Source organism: Macrotis lagotis, chromosome 3, assembly GCF_037893015.1.
Source record: "Macrotis lagotis isolate mMagLag1 chromosome 3, bilby.v1.9.chrom.fasta, whole genome shotgun sequence".
NCBI lineage: Eukaryota > Metazoa > Chordata > Mammalia > Peramelemorphia > Peramelidae > Macrotis > Macrotis lagotis.
In genome coordinates this window covers 175,078,075-175,090,736 of record NC_133660.1, presented here as the reverse complement: position 1 = coordinate 175,090,736, position 12,662 = coordinate 175,078,075, and the positions used below count along the sequence as shown (strand labels likewise).

Here is a 12,662-nt window from a genome sequence, read left to right as displayed (position 1 = left end):
TTCTGGGGCCATTCTGCGGCATTCATCTGTTCCAAAGTTCTCCCAATATTCTTGCATAATTAACCAAGGTTGAGTTTTTGATTAACATACAGTGCTTGAAGGAACTGTGACCCACAGAAACTTGGCATTTTACTCCCTCCTCCTCTTCCTCCACCCTGTCACGAGTACAAATTTCAAGGGCAATAAAGGTCTTGGCTGTTTGCTTACAGCAAATGGAAGAGGTGCTGTGTCACAATAAAATTTCGCTCTGTAATGTCCACCAGTCACCTGTCAAAGGCATTTTACCATTTGGAGATTTCTTTTTGGAAGAAAGTAGTAGATATTTCCCAATCAAAAAGCACCTAAATTTTTTTCAGCCTTTCATTAAAGGCATTTTATGGAAATGTGTTATTTTAAGCAACACAAATTTATCACCCCAAGATCAAAGTTACCAAAGAAGCCATCAGGTGTTTGGACAGGTATTTTTTTAAACTGTCTTCAGCTTTTCCTATCTTGGTTAGCAAAGTGCTCTAATTGTTTTCAGTTTTCCCTAAACTGACATGATTTATCTTTCCTGAACCAGTAGCTGATATCACAGTACCACAGCAATATCATTTAATATTGGGTAACAAACACACACACACACACACACACACACACACACACATATACATATATACACATACCCAGGAAGATACCAGGGGACTTTGAGTTCCATAAGCAAAGATCCCTAGGGGCCTTACTTCTTTTGGCACCTCACCATTAGGCGAGCAGAGGTTCAAACCAGTCCATCATGTTACTTTGGAAAGAAAATTAAAAGCTAGAAAGAATCTTAGAAATCATCTAGTCCAACCTTAATGCCCACCCCTAAGTAAACCTTTTCTTTTAAAACAGGATACTGAGGCCAGGAAGTTGAGACTTGCCTGAGGTTAAATAGGGTATAAGTAAGCCAAATAGGGATTCCTCTTATTTTAAATGAAGCTCTCTCCGTATTGGTCAGCAGATTGAGCAACAGGTTTAGTTGGGGACAAGGTCAATATTAATGGTTAAGGCAAGTTTTAAAATTAATTTGCCCTAGCTACCTCACAAAGCAGTGGGTAAAATGTTATATAAAAAGGAGTTTATTGCTATTTTCAAATAAGGAAATTGAGGCACAGAAAAGTTACCAGAGGCACTGAAGTCAGAACAGTTCATCAACTGTTTATTCAAGAATAAAAGATTCACTTTTTAGCTCCCAAAGTAAAACTTTCATTTGTACTGAGGCAACTCTATTTATTGAGGAAATGGAAATTATCTCAAAACTGTGTTTCATGCTTGATCAGTTAGACTAGTAAATTGAATCAAGAGAAAAACCTGTTCAGGGGCAACAAGGAGGGAGGACAGTAAAGAGAGTGCATTTTGAATTTCTATGCTTGAATATATAAAAAAAGCACAATATTAATGTCAATAGGCTCTTGGTAAGAGCTAAAATTCTGTAACAGCCCCCCTCACTGTAATCAATATAACTGATAGCTATGAAATAGTTATCAAAGCATTAAAAAAAGCCATCGAGTTCATGGAACCCAAGTTAAGAACCCTTGCCTACAAAGTCAAATAAGATGTGGCAGATACTCCGCTAAGCAGTGAGAATCCGAAAAGGATAAAATCAGGATCTGTTCTCAAGGAGTTCATATTCCAAAAGAGAAAACTACATATAACCAATTTTGAACAAACAAGATAATTTGAGATAAACACAGAGGGAAGTGGACTAGTAAGTGGCAGTGGTGGTGGTGGTGGGGATCCAGAAAAGATTCTTGCTGACAATATTTTAGTTGAAATTTGAAGGAAACTCGGATGCAGAAGAGGAAGAGAAGGAAAGTAAGAGAAAATGAAGAGTCAAGCATTGGGGGGTACTTGGTCAGAGAAAGTGCAAGGTGACCAAAGCCACTGATTCAGATTTTGTGGAGAGGAGTAAGATGTAAAGATGACCAGAGAGGGAGCCTAGAAAGGGTTCTAAAACCTTAATGGTGCATTACAGTTTCAATCTTAACAGAACATTTATAAGGTCCTTCTACCATACGAAGTATCAAGGGTGACATAAGAATTTAGACAAGACAAATTCTTAAGCCCTGCACAACTTATAGTCTTAGAAGAGGCACACAATATTTGTATAAGATACACAAATGTCTACCATGTACAAAATAACAAAAAGAATTTAATAGTACAATAATAGAATTAGAAAGTACTTTATGAAATCTGAGGGATGCAAAGTACTATCAACTGGAAAATCAGGGTAGACTTCCTGAAGACGGTAGGATTTAACTTGGCCTTAAAAGAATGGGTGGAAATTAAACAGACTGGGGTGGGGACTGCGGCATGCCAGGCCTAGAAGTACGAAGGCACAAATAAAGAAAAGTTAAGAGAATGGGTTGCAGTTTAGCACAGAAAAATACTGAAGAGTATATTATAAAATGGGGCTAAGGATTGTACTAAGCTGATTCTGAAGTCATACAAAAGTATGTTAGACAATAATACTGTTCACAGTTTATAAGGAAAGTTGTATAATTGTGATCTGGGAGGGCTCAAAAGAGGAGTAATCTGACTAAAGCACAACTGTCTCAGAAATAACAATTCAGAAAAGATTCTTTCAACATAACAATCATTTACATAACACTTTCTATCACCTGAACACAAAAGGCTTTAGTCATTAGTATGATCAGAATACCCTTTTATAAAAAAAGTCCAATTCTGCATGTCATATTACTATAAATAGAAAAAAATCAAATGAGAGTTGGTTAAACTGACTAAGTAATACTGGATTCTACCTAAACAACATCTGGAAAAACATTTGCTATCTTCTCCATTTTTTAACTATTTTTATTTTTAAGGGTAACATAAGTATCCTATAAAGCTTGGTGTATTTCTTCTTATCGAGTATGTTCATCTTTTGTTCTGAGCAAATCCTTAGGCAAGTCACTTAATCCTATTTGCCTCAGTTTCTTCATGAGCTAGAAAAGGAAATGGCAAATCACTCCAGGATCTTGGCCAAGAATCTGTCACAAAGAGTCAGACCCAACTGAAACAGCTCAACACACAGTAATAAGTAAAAACAACAAATATCTGGTAATAAGTAAAAACTTTTAAGGGTAGTCAGGTGATAGCCAGGACAGGGACTACACCTTGGAGTCAGGAAGACTTAAATTAAAATTTAGCATGAGATGCTCAGCTTTATGACTTTGAGCAAGTCATTCCATCTACCGCAGTTTCCTCCACTGTAAAAGGGAGATAACAACAAACAGCACCCTCTTCCTCGGGGTTGATATGCTCAACACCACTCAGGTTGTAAATAGAAAGCTGAATCTGAATCCAAATCCAGCACAATTTCCTCACATTGACTTAAATGATGATTTATATTTTAATAAAATGGGGAAGATAAATAGAAAAAAAAGATCCATGGAAGGATAAATTATTAGAAAACTTATTTTCAGAAAACTGTCACTCTTAAAAATGAACTTGGTAAGTGCACATTAACCTACCATACAAAGTTGGATAGAGATATGAATATTTCTAATAAAAAAACCATATTTTTGGAAATAGAGGCATCTTTACTTTGTGTTACCCCTCAACCTATTCTAAAGAACACCACATTTTCCCCATATCCACTGAAAAGCTGCCCTCTCGTGGATTTCATGGGTATATTCTGAGGCTATTTTTGTAGCAATCCTACACTACCTACAAATATTTTCAAAGACAACTAACTTACTAGAGGTTTGTAGATTTTTTCTACTTGTGTTTTCTTTGTTTCAAATTACTCTCTGCTAAACAAAGACTACAGGCAGAATCTTAAGTGAATGAGAAAATAATCATCATAAAATGAGACTCAAAATTGTCAATCATGAGATACTTTTTATTCCATTTCTAACATTTTTGCTTTTTAAATGTACTTCCTCTTTCCTCGTAATATAAAAGCCATGGTTGCCTCAATCTCAAAACTTAAGTATATGTCAGCACAAAAAAACCCAGAAAGTCCCAATTATACTTTTTTATGGTCATTTTCAACATTCATAAGAAAAACAAGAATTTAAATGCCTGATGGAGTTTTAAAGAAATAAAAAATAGGACAGAATTTCCACAGAACACTTGGAAGAAATATATCTTCCTGAATAACAGAATTCACATTTTGTTGTTATTCAGTCAAACCTGAATCTTTGTGAATCTGTGGATCAAAGAATGCCATGGAATGAAAGGTAATGAAATGTTTTGCCATTTCCATCCCCAATAGATTAAAGCAAATAAAAGTTAAGTGACTTGCTCAGGACCCCAAAACTCATAAATTTCTGAGGCCAGATTTGAATTCAGGTCCCAATTAGATCAATCTACAATTATAAATATATATTCTATATTCACAAAATCCAACAGTCCCTGCCCTCAAGGAAATAATATGTATACATTCAAATTCAAGGATGGTGATGACCTTCATAGAAGTTGAGGAATCAAAACAAGTTATTCAGTAAATTTGGGAGGATCAAGGACCTTAAATTAATATTCATAAGGCAAGAATGATACTGAAGGCTAAAATCAGATCACAGAATACAATTTAAATGGAAGACTGAGTTATTCAGGTACAAGACTATTTTTAAAGAGGGGAATGCTATGATAAAACATATGTATTAAGAAAGTTTCTTTGGCAGGTATGTAAAGTATGGATTTTAGAAGGAAAGAGAGAGTGGAAGCCAGAAGACCAGATTAGTAGGCTATTATTTGTACCTTGGACAAATCACTTAACTATTCTAGGATTAAGTTTCTTTTCTGCTAAAGTAAAGGGATTTAAATAGATCAGCAGCTCTGAAACTTTTTTTGTACCCCTTTATACTCTTAAAAATTACCGAAACACCCAGAGTTTTTGTTTATGGGGATTATATTAATATTTCCCACATTAGGAATTAACATTTGTGAAGATAACGATAAAGAAAATATTTTGACCTCAAGGATGCCTTGAATGGGTATGGGGAGGTGGAGGGGGGGGTTGGAGGGAGAGACCTCCAGGGATCCACACTTTGAAAACAATGAACTAAAATGATCTTTAAAGTCCTTTCCACCTCTAAAAAGATTTGTGTCTTTTTATTATTAAAAGGCATAGTTATAACAGTTCTCCACAAAAATTAAATCACTACATCCCTTGTCCCCATGCACATCCCATTTTCCTGTACAAAAAGGCCAATAACATAAGACCTGGGGAATATACAAAGATGGAAAAATACATAGCTTTGACTTTTAGATCCTTGGAATCTAATGAGGGAACAAGGTAAATAGTTTATTAGGAAATCTGTGATTAAGGGAAAGAAAAGAAAAACCCAGAAAAAAATCTCTTCCTTCAATTATTTTTTGTCCCCATTTCTCAGGCCACTTAATGAGTAGATCCTACTCCTTTTTCCCCTAAAAGTTGGGTCTTATATGCATGCACATTTGCACGTGTGTATGTATGTATGTATGTATGTATATACAAAAATTTACCTGGCAGTCTTCTATTCTAGGGATGATCTGATGGGGATTCATCAGAGAACAATCAAATCAAAACAAATTCTTGCAAAGTCACTGAAGACAGCAGAGGTCAGATTGGAGTCCAGTATACTGAATGGAAAGACAAGAAAAAGCCTGCTGCTCAAAAATAGACTACAAGAGTGACTGATTCTCCATTTTCCAGTTAAAATGCAAATATATTACTAGGGAGTGGTAATTCATGAATTAATTAGCATCCATGAAATGATAAATTTATCATATTAGTTAGCCACAGAAAATAAATATGACCCTGAGGCTATGAGATTTTAGAACAGGTAAATTTTGGACTTGGGGGAGAAATTTAGAGTTTGGGGAGAACAGACCCCTAATGAGGTTAGGGATAGGGGAAGGGTAGATCTGAAGCAGATGGCCCTATTAATAAATGATATCAACCTAAAAAAACAGACAAGGCAGTTTAAAAAGGTAGAGCTGGAAACAAAGGTAAGGAGTACCTACTTAACAAATTTTGCCCCGCTCAGATTAGCTTTCCCAAGAGGATGAGAGGTAAGATGAAGTTCACTAAGTTTTTATTACAGCAGCAAAAGCTGAGACTCTTCCCTTGAATATAAAGTCAGAAAAAAATTTAGGTATAGTCTTCCAAAACTCACCTGACCCTGTTTAAAATGGATTCCTTTTTCAAAGGGATTATGCAAAGAACTATTTACTGCTAGTTCCCACTTAACTAACTTCTTGAGAAGCACTAAGAGGACACTCAAAAGAGGTCACATGAACATGTTTAAAAACATGCTTATATAACCTTATTTGTTTGTTTCTTTCCGGGCTTTTGCTCCTAATGGCCCAGACTGCATTAAAACTCAAGAGCCAACATGAAAAGGGATTCGTATGAATGAACAGCTCTTCTGCCCTATGCCCTCATGCATGACTACTGCCTCACACTTGAGTTGACCAAGAAGCAGCACTGGACTGGAGTGGACCTCCCTAGCCTTTTTCTAGTTCAGACCAATTGAGACTCATCAATTCTGTAAGCCCCTTAAGAGAGAAGGAATATAAAGTACTGGATAAAAAAAACATTTGTTTAAAGTCAATTTCCTGACTAAAATACCATTAAAATTTAAGGCAGTTGTGTTAAAGATGCAACTCAGACTTTTACATATTCTTTCTGATGATATCATAAAGGGTCTGGGAGAGCAGGTGAATGTATCCTAGGGAGATGAGACTAAAAATGGATAACTGCGTACTGTCCACAGCAGAGAACATTGAGAAAAGTATGTTTCTGTTTTCATTTTTACTTTCTACATAAAATGTTTAAGTTTTTATTTTACTGCAGTCATGAGTTAATAAAAATATGAGGATTATTGAGGGTGGTCTTCAAGTATCTAAAACACTGTCTAATGGAAAAGGGATTATATTTATTTTTGCTTGGTCTGAGAGGGCAGAAAGACTCATTTTGACAAAGAAACTTCCAAAATGAAAATGGTTCAAAGTAGAATGGCCTGCCTTCAAAGAGAATGAGTTCTCCATCACTGAAGGTAATGACCACTTGACAGAAATTGTGCAGAAAGGGTTTCCTACGATCACTGGATGAATCAAAGGAGTGTCATCAGGAAGGGACTTTAAGGATCAGATTGCAAATAAGAAAAACTGAGATTCACAGGTGAAGTGACTCCACCAAAGTCACATAAAAGGAAGCAGATTAAATTAGCTCTAAGATTATTTGAAGAGTCTTGCATTTCACAGTAGGGAACTAATAGTCAATACTATTGTGGAGGATCACAAAACAATCTCTCTACAATAAATTCCTACAGAGATTATTTTGAGGACAATTAGTCATTATCTAAATCACTGATCTATTATTTTGTCTCCTCAAATGGATACTGAGGTCCTTGAGGTCCACTATGTTTTATAACTTCTTACACATAGTACAGAGTCAATATATTTGAACTCATATTCCTAAATATCCACTTATACCTCACTGCCATAAAAATATTTCTATGAATAATTGTCAAAAAATTATGTCCCTTGCATCATAACTATATGATGTAAAAGCATGAAATAATATGGTTTTATACAATGCCTGATTCTACCCCTTTTAGCCATGATCATAAAGGAGTTCTATTATTATCAAACAACATTTATTGTCACTCTCCATCTTATTATCTTCATAGGGCAGGAAGGAAAAAACTAAGAAAATCTTAAAAGTTTGAATGATCAATCAAAATGGATGCAGGACTTAGAAATGAAATATATTATAAGCAAAGTAGATCAAGGAATAGTTTACCTGTCAAGATCCTTGGAAAGGGAAGCAGTTTATGACCAAGAAAGAGATGGATAACAATGTTAAAAGCAAATTAGGTAATTTTGATTACATCAAATTAATAAGCTCTTGCACAAACAAAACCACAGTAACCAAGATCAAAAGAAATGTAGTCAGTTGGGAAACAATTTTTTACAACTAATATTTCTGACAAAGGACTCATTTCTAAAATAGAGAAACAAGTCAAATGTATTAAAAAAAGAAAAAAAACAAGCCATTCCCCAACTGACAAATGGTCAAAGGATATGCAAAGGCAATCTACAGATGAGGAAATCAAAGCAATCCATGATCATATGAAAAATTGCTCCAAATCATTACTGATTAGAGAAATGCAAATTAAAGCATCTCTGAGGTACCACTTCACACCTCTCAGATTGGCCAATAATGACCAGAAAGGACAATAATCAATGTCGAAAGGGCTGGGTGGAGCAGTTGGATAGAACACCAGCCCTGGAGTCAGGAGTACCTGAGTTCAAATCCAGTCTCAGACACTTAATAATTTACCTAGTGGTGTGGCCTTGGGCAAGCCACTTAACCCCATTGCCTTGCAAAATCCTTAAAAAAAAAAAAGAAAGAAAAAGAAAGGGATGTGGGAAATCTGGGATACTAATGCACTGTTGGTGGAGATGTGAAGTCATCCAACCTTTCTGGAGAGGAATTTGGAATTATGCCCAAAGGGCAATAAAAATGTACATATACTTTGATCCAGCAATACCACTACTGAGTCTATACCCTGAAGAGATCATGAAAAAAGGTAAAAGCATCACTTATACAAAAGTATTCATAGCAGCTCTGTTTGTGGTGGCAAAGAAATAGAAATCAAGTGAATGTCCATCAACTCGGGAATGGCTGAACAAACTGTGGTATATGTATGTTATGGAAAACTATTGTTCTCTTAGGAACCAGGAGGGATGGGAATTAAGAGAAGCCTGGAAGGATTTGCATGAACTGATGCTGAGTGAGATGAGCAGAACCAGAAAAACACTGTACACCCTAACATGGGGTTGATGTTCAACCTTGATGGACTTGCTTATTCCATCAGTGCAATAATCAGGGACAATTTTAGGGTATCTCTGATGAAGAATGTCATCTGTAGCCAGAGAAAGAACTGTGGAGTTTAAACAAAGACCAAACACTATTACCTTCAATTAAAAAAAAAAGTTGTCTTACATAATTTTGCTATCTCTAATATTTTATTTTTGCCTCAAGGATATGATTTTTCCTCAACACATTCAATTTTGATCAATTCATAGCAGGGAAACAATGTAAAGATTATCAGATTGCCTTCTCTGGAGGGGAAATATGTAAAATTCAAAACCTTACCCAAAAATGATAGGTAGAAACTACAATTGCATATAATTGGAAAACAAATAAAATATTTATATTATAAAAAGTTTGAGTGATCTATTCAAGATGACTTAGCATTCGGTGTGGCTAGGCGGTGCAGTGGATAGAAAGCATCGGCCCTGGAGTCAGGAGTACCTGAATTCAAATCCGGCCTCAGTCACTTAATAATTACCTAGCTGTGTGGCCTTGGGTAAACCACTTAACCTTGTGAGGGGGAAAAAAAGCATTAAAAAAAAAGATGCCTTAGCATTCAAAATGACAAGCATTTAAGCTGCTAATGGAAAATACATATTTTAAACTACATTTTTCATGGAGGGAGAGGGGGGGAGACATAGTGCAATTTCATCAGTGTATAAGGAACTGGACCAATGCAGATTAATAACTACAAAAGCAGTTTTAAAGCATTTACATACTATGTCCCAGGTACAGGGCTAAAGCTGGGTCATAAATATAAAATTTGGAGAAAGGATTTTTCTTAATTTTAAAGAGTGTTTACTTAGGAACCATCACATTGCCTCTGAGCACTAGTGTTGGGAAATTAGATCAAAGCCTGAAGCCACATTAGGAACATCAAGGAACATAGTGGTTTGTCTTCCTGTTCATCCAAATCCACATAAAATGAGGAAATCAAAGCGATCCATGGGTTTCTGTACATTCTAGTACTAGAATATGACATTTCTCTGGACCTTTTATGTTTCAAAGACCAGTCTCTGAGTGCAGAACAAGGTCAGATAGAGCAATCTAAAGATGAACATTTGGAATTTTAATTGAACATGGAAAATGATAAAAAAAAGAGAGAGAGAGAGAAAGACAGACAGAGAGCAGAGATTGAAGAGGATAATCAAGACACCACCGACTGCTTGTTGTTGTAGGAACAAGTCACTCCATCTATTGGCTCCAGGCATCTTCTCTGGAAGGCTTCCATGCCTGGAATTCTCCCTCTCCTCATCTCCTTTCAAGTTTCCTTCAAGTCCCAACTGAAATTTCAGGATGTCTTTCCCAACTCCAAAGAATTTGAGTGCCTTCCCTCTGGAAATAATTTCCCATTTAGCCTGTTTGTAGACTGTCTGTACATGCTTATGGGCTTATTTTCTTTCCCATTAGATTGTGAGCTCCTTGAGGGCAGGGACAGTCTTTTGCAATTCTTTGCTTATTTACCACAGTACCTAGGCACTTCTCAAACATTTATTAAGCATTTACTAAGACCCTACTATATGCCAGTCATTTCACTTTAAGCAGCAGGGACACAAAAGAAGGCAAAAAACAGAAGTAGTTCTCCAGAAGCTCATGGTCTAATGAAAGATTGAGGTTTTTTAAAATGAGAATTCTAGTTCTGACTATGGAATGCAACTTCTGATGTTGGCAAAAAACTAGTCATGGCCTCAAGAAGATTATAGTCCGGTGAAAATTGAATTTTAAAAAAATTATCTGTATTTATTATTCTGATACTACTGAAAATGATGGCCAATTCTCTGGCAAAACAATTCTCAATTTGGCAAAGTTCTGGGGTTTTCTGTATGTTATGGAACACTATTGTTTACATAACTTTAGTATATAATTTAAAAGGAACAATATGTAATAGATTTGCAGTTGCATGTGTAATCTTTTTTTAAATAGTATGTTATGGAAATGTTAGTTTTACTTCATTAAATAAATGATTCAATGAAGAAAAAAAAAGTATCCCTTCTACCAGTCTACAATCTCTACCCAAATTAAGAAGACTCTTGGGCTATACAAAAGGATAATTTGTGGGGAGCTAGCTAAAGTCCTTCATTTAAATCAAGTAAAATGAAATTCTTCCTTACTCCTTGATTTTTATAAATTCATGTGGGAAGCACAAAATATAAATTCCATCACAGTCCAATTTGACTTTTAATGATTAACCTAATTTTTGAAAGCAGCAATTCAATATTTCTTCCAATGAATGCCCATGATAAATATTTTGGGTTTTTTTTAAAACTTACTTCAAAAACAAACCATTTCCTCCTCCCCCACTTCCCAATTTGGGCAAAGCTATTTCAATTGTCTCTTAACTGTTTTCCTCCAGTTCAAATCTTTCCTCGAACTATTCCAACTGCCCCACAGTGAACAAAGTGAAATTTCTAAAATACAAGACACTCCTTCTCTAAAAATCTACATTGGCTCCCTATTGCCTCTAGGAAAAAATACAGCATTATCGGATTTTATCTTTATCTGCCCCTCAAAATCTAGCTCCAATGGGTTTTCTTATGCATTATACCCTTCTGACTTTTTATAATCCAGAAAAACTAGCCTGTTAGCTTTTCCTCATTCATGACATTCTAGTTCTCATCTCCATGCCTTTTTATAGGTTGGAGGCCATACCTGGTAAGGCAGCTAGGACAATGGATGGAGTGTTGGGCTGGAAGTCAGGAAGACTTCAAAAAAAGTTCAAATCTGGCCTCAAGAGATTAATTAGTTGTGTGACCCTGGACAAATCACTTAATTCCATTGGCTTCAGTTTCCTTATTTGTAAAATGAGCCGGACTCTTTTTGCAGTGGCAAAGAATTGGAAACTTAGGAGATGTCGATCCACTGTGGAATGACTAAATGAACTATGGCATATAATTATATTGAAATATAATTACTGTTATAAGATGAGCAGGCAGATTTCAGAAAAACCCAGTAAGTACACGCAAACTTATGCAAAGTGAAATGCGCAGAACCAAGAGAAAATTGTACAAAGTAAAACCAACACTAAGACAATCAAGAATGAATGACTTAGCTCTTCTCAGCAAGACAGTGATTTAAGACAATTCCAAAAGACTCAAGTTGAAAAATGCTTCCCATCTCCAGAGAAAGGGTCTGAATGCAATTGAAGCATATTATTTTTCGCTTTCTGTATTGTTTGCTTATTTGTTTTTCCTTTTGGATCTGGTTCTTCTTATACAACATGAATAATATATAGTAATATTTTATGTGACTGTGTAATGCATATCAAATTGCTTATTGCTTCAGGGAGGGAAAAATGTAAGGAAGAGAGAAATTTTGGAAATCAAATTTTTCTTAAAAAATAAATGTTAGGGGGCAGCTAGGTGGAGTAGTGGATAAGGCACTGGCCTTGGAGTCAGGAGTACCTTGGGTTCAAATCTTATCTTGGACACAATATTTACCTAGCTGTGTGGCCTTGGGCAAGCCACTTAACCCCATTGCCTTGCCAAAAAAATAAATAAATAAGTAAATGTTAATGGTTATAAATGTGGAGCTGATATCAGATTGCCATCTATGGGGGAGGGGAAGGGAGGAGGGAGAAAAACTGCAAAATGAAAAACATGCAAAAACAATGACTGGTAAAAACCACCATTGCATATAGTTAAAAAAACAAAATCTTAATTTTTTAAAAAAGAAAATATTATTTAGAAATTTTAACATAAAAATATTTTTAAAGTCTAAATACAACTGTGGAAAAATAAAACATTATTTATATATTATGCATATATTTTGTTTTTCCTTACATGTCTAGTCAGACAAGAGGCCCTGGTGTCTGAACTTAGACACTTACTGT

At 35.5% G+C, this 12,662-nt stretch overlaps 1 protein-coding gene across 10 annotated transcripts in view; it reads right to left on the bottom strand.

Annotated features, from left to right (window-relative positions):
• Nucleotides 1-12,662, bottom strand: part of RBM47 (RNA binding motif protein 47) — a 156,528-nt gene that overhangs the window by 93,144 nt on the left and 50,722 nt on the right. For 2 of the 10 annotated variants that reach the window (XM_074229570.1, XM_074229571.1), the window contains exon 2: nucleotides 5,473-5,589. The exons of 6 other annotated variants lie outside the window; for them this stretch is intronic. The gene's annotated coding sequence lies outside the window, so the exon portion shown is untranslated. Of the gene's footprint in view, nucleotides 1-665; nucleotides 4,348-5,472; nucleotides 5,590-6,125; nucleotides 12,505-12,662 lie in introns of those variants that run through there. 2 more of the 10 variants (XM_074229572.1, XM_074229575.1) reach the window with 2 other exon arrangements.